General features: G+C 53.0%; 1 protein-coding gene and 1 long non-coding RNA gene across 20 annotated transcripts in view; one reads left to right on the top strand and one right to left on the bottom strand.

The window, feature by feature from the left end:
• SMAD6 (SMAD family member 6) overlaps window positions 1-12,421 on the bottom strand; it is a 232,618-nt gene that overhangs the window by 157,090 nt on the left and 63,107 nt on the right. The gene's annotated exons all lie outside the window — the stretch shown is intronic.
• LOC147365308 (uncharacterized) lies at window positions 7,053-11,354 on the top strand. Its single transcript, XR_015135402.1, has 2 exons — window positions 7,053-7,228; window positions 11,160-11,354. It is a non-coding gene; the product is annotated as an uncharacterized LOC147365308 (long non-coding RNA).

Below are 12,421 nucleotides of genomic sequence, written 5' to 3' on the forward strand. Positions count from 1 at the left end.
GCTATTCCCTTCTCCAAGGGATCTTCCGGACCCAGGACTTGAACCCAGGTCTCCTGCATTGTAGGTGGATTCTTTACTGTGTGAGCTACCAGGGTGAGGCAATGGAGGGGTGTAAATCACCCCTTGGAGGGGACTCAGGCATCAGAAGGCAGGATAGGGTGGGGTGGGGGACATGGCCCCCAGTATCTCTTGCAGCTGGGAATCACTGCTGCTCAATGCTGATGGCTCCCAGCCTCAGCCTTGAGCGTGATGCAGAGTCTCCCAGCAGCCCCCACCCCAGCCCCTCAGGTTGGCTCTCTTGGCAGGAAGTGCAGGTCTTCACCAGAACTGCAGCCGCTTCTGTGAGACATAGAAATGAAGGGTCTCTAAGTGGGAAAGGAGATGCTCCTCAAGGGCTCCAGTTTCCCAGCTGCTCCTCTCCAGACCCCACTTTCCCCAGTGACAGCAAAGATGTGGCCTGGATGAAGACTGGAATCCCTTTTCACTCCAGCTGGGAGCACCTCTATGCGTCTGCGTGAATTTAACAATTTCCAGGTATAGCAAGGGCCCCGTCTTGAAGGGCAGCCCCCTCCTTCCTGCCCTCAGGCGTGGCCGGCCTCAGATTCTGAAGCATTTCGACGCCTGGGCTCTCCTTTGAGCTCACCGCTCTGAGAAGCAGACCGCCCGGTGGGGTGAAGTGTTCCCACTCAGGCCCCCGGCTGGGGCTTCGGCAGGGGGAGAAGGTCTGCTGGAGGCCTGATGAGGACACAGTGAGGCCCTTTATGGCTCAGCTCCTCCCAGAGAAACAGAGCAAAGTCCAGTCACACCTGAGGGAGAAAGCACTGCCAACAACTTCATTCAGGAGCCTGGGTGAGGTCAGCTCTGTCGGCCTTCAGTCCAGTCCCGCCTAGACGGAGCAGCAGGGTGACCGAGCTCCTGACATTCCCTTATGTTCTGGGAGGCGCCCCCAGCAGGGAACTGTGCACCTAAGGGCTTCCTGTTAGGCTGCTTGCTCTGCTGTGGCCTGGGGCTAGGCACAGCCTCAAAGGGTGGCATTAAGGTCCCAGCCACAGGGCCCCAGGCTAGCCCCTGAGGATGTATACTTTGTCTCATGGTCCCTACGCAGACCCCTCATGGTTCTAGCTGTGGTCAGAGTGGGGGAAACAGGCCCCCCTGCTCTCAGCTGACCTGCCCCTCAACCAGTGGGCACTAGGCCAGTCCCAGCAGGAGGGCCGCCAGGAGTACCCCACGCCCTTGTCCCTCTCTCCATCCATCCATCTGGCACTGGTCTGAGAGCTCTCAAGATGCAGAGAAGCAGCACCGTCCCAGCCTGGCTGTGAAACTCCGAAACCAACCTTCTCGTTAGGTGAGAACTCCGTCAGTGCACCAGGCACAGAGGTGCAGAGGCAAAGAAGCATGCCTGGAGAACGCTGCACAACAACACAGGCAGCGGGCACCTCTGAGTGCCCTCCGTAAGCCAGGTGACTTCCTCACGACGGCCTTGGTGCACCTGCTACCAGCCTTGTCCACGGGTGTGGAAACTGAGGCCCCGGGAGGTGCCATAACCGGCCAAGGGCACACGCTCAAGAGTGCTGGGGCTGGCATCAGTGCCAGGCCACACTCTCGAGGGGAGCTCTTCTCCATACTCCAGACAGGCCCCCCACCTTCTCAGAGCCTCAGTTTCCCTATCTGCAACCATGACAGCTCTCGTGGTCTGTGAGTCCTAGAAGTGCTTACCCACAAGCTGGTGAGTCACAAACGAAAGGCCTTCATCCCCTGAAGACTCACACAGTCCTACTGAGGGAGGGAGCACTGCTGTCCGCCTCTACAGATAAGCACAGAGGGGCCACCCTAGTCATAAAGGGGCAGCTCTGCCCCAGGGTGTAGCCACTCATAAAAGCTTAAGAAGCAGTTTAACAGAGAGAAGAGTAATGGGACCCCAGGGGTGGGGCACTTCTTCCCTCGCAGCTCCTAAAAGGCTTTTAATTCAAGGCCAAGTGGGCCTTCCTGTCCCCCTCCTCTCAGCACCTCCAACCCCAGCCAAGCCAAACCAACTGTGCCCTCATCATCTAACCACGCCCCAACCCTGATCAACACCTGTGTCTCGGGTCTTGTTCCAGTCGGTGCTCCTCACGGGGGATGGAACCCTATGCATGGGGATAAACCACCCAGCCCCTGAGTTGCCCTGGGCCCCAGCCGTGGTGCTCAGGGACACCGCCTAGTCCGGGCCTCACCTCCTGTGGCCTCTGGATGAGCAGTAACACCTCATCAAGCCTGGGCTCTGGGCCAGGTCTTCCAAATTCCAAGGGATGGACTGCCGCCCCTGGGAAGCCCTCTCTGACCTCTCCCTCCTGTGTGCCTAGAGCCTCAAATGCAGCCTTGCTCTTGGCCTGAGCAGGTGTTTGTGCTGTTGGTCAGCATCCCTGGCTGGCCTCAACTCTCAAGGAGGAAGGGGTGGGTCTTAGTCCTCTCTGCATCTGTCCCAAGTCTGCGTGTATCCCCAGGGTGCTCTTGGAACACCCTGCAAGGGAAGGAGGAAGGAAACAGAATATATGCCAAGTGTGGGCACACTGCCGTCACACTACCCCTTACTGGAATCCTTCCCAGTAGGTGGGGCTGATGGCCTCAGGCCTGAAAGGTGCTGGGCAAGGTCTAGGGTCTCAGGTTTGATCCTGAGACAGCAGCCCAGCAGGTAAGCCTGTCACCATGCCTGAGGCCTCCTCGTCTCCTCCTAGCTCTCAGGGTCTCTGGGCTCCAGAGCTTGAGGGTCCCACGGCACTATTTCATCCAGGGAGCCCCAATACTCTGGAATTTCACAAACCAATACACTGTTTAATGGGGGTGGGGTGGGAATATTACAAGGTCACTACAATTTTATTTTGTCACATACAGACTGATTAAAAACCCCAAGACCATCTACTGTCACTAGCACAAAAGAAAGTATAATTTGATTCTCAAAAAATAGAGTATTTAAAAAATCAAATCAGAAAATCTAAAAATATATTTACATTGTAAGAAATTTTCTTGTTTTTTTCACCATAGACCAGTGAAAACTCAGTCCTGAGAGTGGCCTGTGGGAACCATCAACTGAGCCCAGTGTCCTTGTGCCCCAAAGATGGTGCCCGGGGGTTGGGGGGTACCAGGTGACTTGCCCAAGGACATACAGCAGTGGGTGGCAGAAGTGGGACCAGAACTAGAGACCCCAGAATTCTAACCAATGCTTGTCCCATGATCCAAAAGGTTTCCGAGTGAGACAGACCTAACTCTCACCACAGACTAGATATGTGGCCATGAACAAGTCACCAAATGTCCCCAAGCCTCAATCTCCCCATCTGTAAAATGGACTTGTTCATAATTGAGTACCTCAATTACACAGTCCCTCTTTGAACTTTCTGGCAACTCCAGCAGCAGATCAATTTGGAGCAGAAAGAAGCAGCTGTTTATCTGTCCCCATGCTGGCCTAACCCTTCAAAGGCCAGGGCTCCTTACGGGTGTTGGGGGTCATGACCCAGGATCACCACCATGGGGGGTTACAACAGGACAACGGACAGCAGAGGCCTTTGCAAATTGTAAAGCACTTTACCAATGTTAAGGTTTAGCTCCCAGCCTGGTACCTGAAGTGCAAAAAGGTGCTCATTAAGTGAAGAAATCAAAGTGAAGCGATGAATAGCTGAACATGAGGAACACAGATGAGTGCTCCTGCGGCTCTGTTTACACACACACGTGTATTCACATCTAATGCTGCGTGTTCACAAGCTGACAACGCTCTCTGAGAATGAGCAGGCAGGCGCCCCCAAACCCAGGGTCCCCTCTCCACTCCCCTCAGACGCAGAGCTCCACTCCACCCATCATGCCTCTCATCTGCAGCCTGAGCTGCCTCTCAGGATATGAGGGGACAGCCTCTTGCAGAAGATCTTTTTCTTCTCATGGCTCCAAGGCTGTGGTCCCGCCATCAGCCTAATTAGGAACCAGCTCCTTAATTGCAAATAAATACCGGGGAGTCAGACCCGAGTGAACAACATCAAAGATGACCGCTCTCTGACCGAAACTCCTGCTCGCTACCCCCTGCTCAGGGCCTGGCCTAGTTCCCAGCCAGACTCTGGGTCCCGGCTGGAAGGGTTCCGGGGGGAGGGGGAGAGGAGAGGCGCGGGCTGGCGTGATGTCTGGGGCGGACTTGGAGGAGCAGCACCAGACCGGGGGCCAGGAGTCCTGCAGCCAGGTGTCCTCTCTCCTGGCCCCGATCTGCAGGCGCTCTCTCTTCTCCCGGCCTCAGTCTTCCCCTCTGCACAGTGAGCTCTACACATCTATGACTTCATGAATGTTCACAGCAGCTCTAACCGTAATCACCCAAACCTGGAAAGCAGCTCAGATGTCCATCAGCAGGAGGATGGATGTTAGTGGACTAAATGCTCATGTGTGTCCCTCCCCAAGTTCAGGTTGAAAATGCTAATCCCTCATGTGACAGTATTAGAAGGTAGGGTCCTTGGGACGTGAGGAGCTCATGAACAGATCAGAAAAGAGACCCCAGAAAGCCCCCTCCCTCTACTGTGTGAGACTATAGCAAGAATACAACCATTTATGAACCAGGAAATGGCTCTCACTAGACACCAGATCTACCAGCAAGCATCTTGACCTTGGATTTCCCAGACTCCAGAACTGTGAGAAATAAATATGTATTATTTAGGCTACCCAATTTAGGGTATCATTGTGATCACAGCCCAAACAGGCTATGATAATGGATCAACAAAAATAAGGCACATCCATTCAGTACAAGAGGGCTTCCCAGGTGGTACAGTGGTAAATTCCCACCTGCCAATGCAGGAGACGCAAGAGACTCAGGTTGGATCCGTGGGTTAGGAAGATCCCCAGGAGGAGGAAATAGCAACCCACTCCAGTATTCTCGCTGAGAAAATCCTGTGGACAGAGGAGCCTGGCGGGCTACAATCCATAGGGTTTTAAAGAGTCAGATACAACTGAGCATGAACGCACTATAGTGGAACACGATTCACCAGTAAAAAGTAATAAACTGCTGAAACACGCCCCAACGTGGGTGAATCTCAGATGCGTCTGGCTGAGTGAAAGAAGCCAGACCCAAAAGATGTGCTGTTTCTGCTGATACGAAATTCTTAAGTAGACAAAATGAAGTAAAGTGACAGAAATCAGAACAGGGATTACCTCTGGGGAGTAACCCATGGGGATGAGGAAACTTTCTGGGATGCTGGAAATGTTTGCTATCTTGAACAGCAGGAACTCGGGTATACACACTGTCAAAAATCATGACCTATGCGCTAAAGAGCTGTGCAATTCATCGTAGGTACGACGCCTTGAAAGGATGACAACAAAGGCCAGCCCTCTGTGGCTTGTCCTAAAAGTGGTCTCAGCAGGGCTCCCAGGGGGCCCAGGGGACAGGCCGGACAAGGGTGGCCTGGCCTCTGGGTGGCGCCCACATTCCTGCCACCAGAGGGTGGTGGATGCCTGTCATGGACAGGAGGAGACTGGCCCAGCGGGAGGTCCTCTCCCCTGCACTGCAGCCAGCCCCTCCAATGGCTGGCATTCCTTCCTCTGGGCCTCTTGACCAAGTGAGGGTCCTGCAAGCCCAATGTGTAATTTTGTGGGGATGCTGGGGCACCTATGGGGCCCACTGTAGTCTGGGGAAGGCGAGGAAAGCTGAAATCCCAAGGAAAGCCTTTAGCTTCTTTGAATCAGCAGCTTTCTGTCAAAACAAAGGGCAGGAACGTTCCTGTGTGCTCCGCCGTGGGCCGCACACTCCAAAAGCCTGAACACACGCAATGCAGCCTGTTTCCCTCGTGACTTCCCCTTTCCACCGCGCCAGACTGCCCTGGACTTGCCCACCCTGGGACGCGAACCACAGAAGTGCCCAGATTAAAGTCTCCGGATGGCTTAGACTCCAAGGAAGGGAAATGTGAAGGCTCAGGGCATTCACAGGAAGCTGGCCCCGAGTCCCCCAGTCTCCAGGGCCTAGCTGGGCTGCTCAGGCTCCTCCACGTTCAAAGCTTTGGCTGCTGCTTCACACCCCCTTGGGCCACAGCAGCCTCCCTGCCTTTCCGGGGGCTGGCCCAGCCACACCTTAAATGAACAATGAAACCAGGGCAGACCCCACCGAGAGCTGGGAAGGGAGGCTCACAGAAGCTAAGTGTCTTGCCCAGGGTCACCCAGCAATTTGGTGGCAGAGCCAAGGAGGAGCCTAGGGCTGGCTTTTCCAATCCCCTTTGCACAGAGCCCTGTTGGGGCCGCCTGCCCTCCTGGAAAACTCCTTTCTTCTGTCCCATGTTATGCCCGCGGCTTTTAAGTTCCCATCCAACCAGGAGCTTTTTCATCTGAGGCTCCCAGGCCTGGGAGTAATTACGTGGCCCTGCATCTGGTTAACCTAACACCCCTTTAAAAGCCTTGTTTGCCCATTAGATAAGTAGTTTTTGTTATCAAACTAAAGGGGTAAAAAGAAGTTTCCACTTAACCTTCCTTTGTCATTTTAAGCTGCAGAAATGGCTTCAGGTTTTGCAGCAAGTCTAAAGATGCAGCATTAATTAGAGGCTCTTTTTTTTTCCTTCGTTAAGGGAGGGGGAGACCCGTCCTTTATTCACTGGGATCCGGTAGTAAAAGCAGAGAAGGAATGTGCACAGGGCCATGTTAATGGTCAACAGCTTAGAACGAGCCGCTCCGCTGAAAGCTTTCCAAAAGCAGGGCCCAGCTGACAGGAGTTTCCTCTTATTCGCTCCCACCCGCCCCTCCCCGCCCCCACCTCAACTCCCGCACCTTTGGCCCCTGGAGGAAGCCAGGCTTCCAAGAGGAAGTTCCTAATCGGTCATTACATCACGGGCGGTCTGGCCACCACCGCCGCCTTCACGGGGTCCACCTTGGGGGCTCATTCAGCCGCTGGTTTCTGGGCCAAGGACTGTTTGGCCACCACTTTCCAGACAGTTGACTAGCCGCTCTGCTGAGGGCAGGAGGGCTGGGGGTTACCCCCTGGACAGCAGTGAAGCAGGCAAAGGGAAAATGACAACAGGAGGAGGGAGTCCAGGAAATTCGTGGTCCGTGTGGCCACAATTCAGGATTCTGCAGATGCAAAACTGAGGCCCCAAGAGGGAAAGGAACTGGCCAGGGTTACAGGAGAAACTCACAATAGACTGGCAGCTAGGACCAGTTGGGTGTCTCCTGCACAGGGTCCAGGAACAAAGCGGCCTATGTGTGTGAATCTCAGCCCTGCCACTCACCAGCAGTGAAATCTTGGGTAAGTGATTTCACTACCTGGGCCTCAGTTTCCTAAACTGTAAAATGGGGATGCAATCAGCGCTTACTGCCTCGGGCTGCTGGGATTAATTTCAAGTGCAAAATAATGCCTGGTTCAAAATAAGCACTCTGTAAGTTAACAGCTATTTTTTTTCACTAGTATTATTACCACTGTATATCTTATCTCTATATTGTATAAATTATTGAATAGATTGATTCAGTCTGTATAGTTCATAAGGGTATTCATATTAGGTCAGGTAATGTGCCAGTGGAGTTGAGAATCAGGGGGAAATGCTGAGAAGAGGAGCACCAGTAGTAACAACGATAAACCAGCCAGTAGTAATAGTAGTGATAATGATGATGATATACCAGCCAACATCTAATGAACTTTTACCCAATGCTAAGCAGAGTATGAAGCACTTTAAATGCACTGTCTCATCATACTGTTCATTCTCTTAGTAATTCCCATTTTTAGAAGCAGCTGAGGTCTAACAGTCAGGTAGTGAGTCCAGAGTCCTCAGCTAGGAAGCTGCCAATCTGGGATCCAAGCTCACGTCTATGTGGAGACTGGAGACTTGGCATTACTCTCTCGTGGTTACAACCTATGAGCTGCAAAACCCCAGAGGCCTGCAGGGTAATGGCACAGAGTCTGTGTTGTAACAGCCCATCCATGTCCACTCCAAGCCGGCACTTGGCGGCTCTATAAGGACTGGATGTTCAAAGTCGTCTTTAGATGTGGCAATATGGAGGCCCCAGTAGACACTGCCCACCTTTTGGGGGTTTTCAAAAACCATGCCTTCTAACAACTATCTATAGACCCCAATGCAGTCCTGCAAACATGTATTTTTCCAGTGTTTCAGGACAGCTTCTCCCACGGACTCCCATCTCCTTTCCTTGACACAAGGAGCGTGTTCTACATACACTGCAGTAATGGAGGGTGACCTCAGCAAAGGGCTGCTGACCCTGGCTGAGTAATTGGAGGGTGTGGGGGGTGCCGGGCGCTCTCTGCTCTGCACCCAGTTCAGGAGGCAGGATCACCCCCATTCTCTGAGGACAGACCCCAAGTCACAGAGGCCACAGAGCAAGGCCGCGTGGGAATCCTGACCGGATGGCCTGACCCCAAGCCTGCTTCTCTCTGCTGGGCCCTGCGCGCTGCCTCTGCTCTTCTGGGAGGCCCAGGGAGCGCCACCCTGAAGGGTTTAGAGGGAGTATGCGCTGTCAGTGGTCAGCCTGCCGAGCTGTCACTGGTCTCTAAGAACAGTCCTGCTGGACCCAGCGGGATTCCTTCACCCCTGGCACCCTGACCCCTGCCTGCTCGCTCCCATGTCTCCAGCAGAACCAGGTGGCGGCCTGGGCTGAGATGGGTAAGGTTTCTGTTATTTAATCTCCTGCAGTATGCGAATGGATCCTGAAAAGATGAGCTCCTCTTGCAACCCTGGCATAAAACAAGCTCTCCTTTGGGCCCTACTACACAGGCCTGCTCAGGGTCTCCTCCACACGTAGTATCCCCGGAGCCCACCAGGACCTATCACTTCCATCAGCATCCTTCTCGCCCTGCTGTCCCTGTAAGCTTTTCTCAGGTTCGCTGGGCCCGGGGGCTGTGGCTTTTCTCCCCAGGCCTTGGTGCTTTGTGGTCCAAGCTTCCTTCTTAAAAACATTCTGCAGGCAGGCCCAGCTCTGAGAGCCACACTGAGGCTGCGATCAGATCACTCTCCATCAGAGCTGAGCATCAGACTGTACCCCAGAAACACTGGCAGGCCTACCTGGCCCGGCCTGACGGTCCTAAACGAAGCCCCAACACCCTACGCTGGAAAAGACAAGACGCCAAAGAGGCAGCAAGGAGATCAAACCAGTCAACCCTAAAGGAAATCAATCCTGAATATTCACTGGAAGGACTGATGCTGAAGCTGAAGCTCCAATACTCTGACCACCTGATGCAAAGAGCCGACTCATTGGAAAAGACCCTGGTGCTGGGAAAGATTGAGGGCAAGACGAGAAGGGGGCAACAGAGGATGAGATGGTTGGATGCCATCACTGACTAAATGGACATGAATTTAAGTAAACTCCAAGAGATAGTGAAAGACAAGGAAGTCTGGTGGGCTGCAGTCCATGGGGTGACAAAGAGTTGGGTGCGACTTAGTGACTGAAAAACAACAGCAAGGAGGCTGGGCGGGAGAACCTCTCCGACTTCAGGCAGAAATTCGAGTCTAGGTGGGAGAATTCTGGTTCCCTGTGTCCTGGAGGGAAGGACGGTGAAAAGCTTCAGTCTCCAAGGGGAGGGGAGAGCTGGTGATAAGCAGCTTATAAAATCAGCCCCACGTTTTCCAGAAGGAACCAGTTTCTGCAACAAAAGGCTCTGAACTTTGCTCTCATTCCAGGTCGTCTTTTGTTTTATCACAAAGTTAGGATTCTGAGTAAGTTTGTTTGTTTCCTTAGCCAGAGACCCCCTGGGGTGGGAAAGCCTGGCTCTTCATCTTAACCCTGCAAAGATTCTAAAAAAGCACTGTGTGTGTACAATGTTGAAGCTGGGTACCTGGATCCCCAGGAGAGAGGCAGCAGTTGTGAGAGGGAAGGGGCCCCCCGTCCTCCCTGCCTGCGAGTCAGCCTTGCTGATGGCTGAACTCCTGGATTCTCACAGGAGCCAGGTCCCTGGCTGCTCTTTGGGGTTCCTGTCTTGGGGGAGAGTGGGTTTTCACCAGAGCCTTCAGGTACCAAAGTTCACTGACTCAACCCCACCTTGACTTCCCTGTTGAATCTGAGAATACAGAGAACAAAGTCGGCCCTTTGGGGGTTCAGATGGGGACAGCCTGCGCAGGCGTCAGAAGTGGGGGGAAGCGGTCTCTGGTAATCGGCAATGTGCTTCAAGGAAGCCCATTTGGGGACACGCTCCTGCCCTGTCGGGGGAATTCAGGGCACCTCCATTTCTCTTTTATTTCCCAAATACAATATGAGTTTTATTGGCAAACCTCCTGCCTCAGACTTCTACCTGGACCGAATGTAAAGCCATAAAAGCAAAGTACCTTAAAATTGCCCTCAATCAACTTGTCTCTGAGGCAGGAACCTATGCTGCTGCAGAAACATCCCAGGGGGTAATCAGGGGAGGCCCCAACAACCCAGGCCCCTCAAATCCCTGGCTCCACCGTCCCCTGTGAGGAGGATCCTTTAGCTCCCTGTGCCTTGAACACCTCCCCCGCCACCTCCCCCCGCCCCCGCCCCCCATGTGTAGTTTGTCTACTCTCTCTTGATCTGGAAAATTCCGTGAGACCACAGGCAGCAGAGAGGTGAACGAGTGCAGATCCTAACGACTGTGTTACAGTGAGCAGGTGACTACACCTCTGAGTGTCGAGGCCAGCTACAGGACTGGGGGGCCCAGTTCAAAATGAAAAGGCAGGGTTCCTTGTTCAAAATGTATCCAGAATTTCAGTAGTGAAAGCGGAGCCTTAAACTGAGCAGAGGCCCCTTCTCTGCACAAGGCCCTGAGTGGGGCACACATCCCTGAACACCCATGAAGCCAGTGTAACTCACTCCAAGGGGTCAAGTTGGGGGGCGGGTTCATGACAGCCCTAACGACAGTAACTGGCCCTTGATGAAAGTGAGATTCTTCCTCCATTCCCCAAAGTACATCAGACTCTTACTCAACTACCAAGGCCCCAGTGTCACCTCCTTTGAAAAGCCTTCCTGAGTCCCTGGGTCTGAACCACTCAGCCCCTCCTCCATGATGCTCTTTGATGCCCTCATCAGGAGGGCGTGTGTCTCCACCTCACCCACCTGCAAGCAGGCTGGCCGGGGATGAGGTTTCACCTGGGCTCTGCCCTTCCCACCCTGGGACCAGGCACCCTGCCTCCTGACCAAGACACTGTCAATAACAGATGACTGGAATTGCGCATCTGAGGGCTGGGCGGGCACTCGGGAAATCATTGGATTTTCCCCAGGTTGGAAAAAAGGCAGCAGCCACGCCATTCCCACTGAACAGATGACACCACGGAGGTCTAGAAGCCAGGGCACGGAGCCGGGGAGGGAGAAGCGACATCCCTACTTGCTGATCTTCATGACGCAACCCAGCCAATGGAACACCAGATGAGCTTGCTATGTGCCACGCTTGTTTCAATAAAATAAAATCACCTAAAGCCTACAGTCATCTTGTTTGGCAATGGGGTGGACTTAATTTCTCAGGCTTGCTAGGTCTGCGAGGGTGAATGGAACAGGGAGCACGGCTCTCCATGGAAATGCCAAAGAACAGGATGGGAGCTGATTTTCTTATTTGCAAAGCTCTCAAAGATATGCCTCATCTAACACCAGCTTGTTGTTATTTACCCATGAGCCAGTATCGTGTGACCTCTGCAAGTCAAATATGCCTTATTTACATTAAAGAAATGCTTTGGGATGCGTTTTGGGTGGCTCAGATGGTAAAGAATCTGCCTGCAATGCAGGAGACCCAGGTTAGATTCCTGGGTTAGAAAGCTTTCCTGGAGAAGGGAATGGCTACCCACTCCAGTATTCTTGCCTGGAGAATTCCATGGACAGAGAAGCCTGGCAGCCTACAGTCATGGGGTTGAAAGGAGTTGGACATGACTGAGCAACTAACACTTTGGGATAAACACCCCCAAATTAAAGTCCCAGGGGCAGAGGCATTCAATTTCCAAATAATTCTTGCATTGAAACCTTCTCTTTAAACACAAAGGTACCTAATTTTAGTGAAGACAGGGTCCTACATACTGGATTTTCTGAAAGTGAGGCTTGCCTGGATCATTCTTACACATTTCTGGAGCAAACAAGGATGCTTTATAATAAGCAAAAAGCTAATATTGACTGGAGAGATCATTAAGCCACAATTAAATATTAATATTTGCTGTAAAGAACACAGTAACATGAGATTTAAAGGTTCCTTACAAAAATGTTGCAAAATGACCTAGGACTTGGCAGAAGCTCATCCCTGCTAGTCGGTCTCCTGTTTGCAGTCGCGCTACTGTGCGCAGCTGGAGCTGCTGGGCGCCGTCCCTGCCCAAGCTCCAAGCTGCCTCGAAAGGCATGGCTTGTTTGATATGGGGCTAGAGGTGCGGAGGAGGAGCAAGTCAGGCAACTGTCCATCACAGCAGGCCTGCAGGTGGACACAGACCCATAGACTTGCATCCCATGCCTCAATCCCAAGTCCAGGGTCAGTTTCCAAAGCAGAAGGAGGCAGCCAAGCTTGGCT

The sequence above is a fragment of the Bos grunniens genome, chromosome 10 (genome assembly GCF_055505025.1).
Source record: "Bos grunniens cultivar Pamir isolate PY7600 chromosome 10, Bosgru_T2T1.0, whole genome shotgun sequence".
Lineage (NCBI taxonomy): Eukaryota > Metazoa > Chordata > Mammalia > Artiodactyla > Bovidae > Bos > Bos grunniens.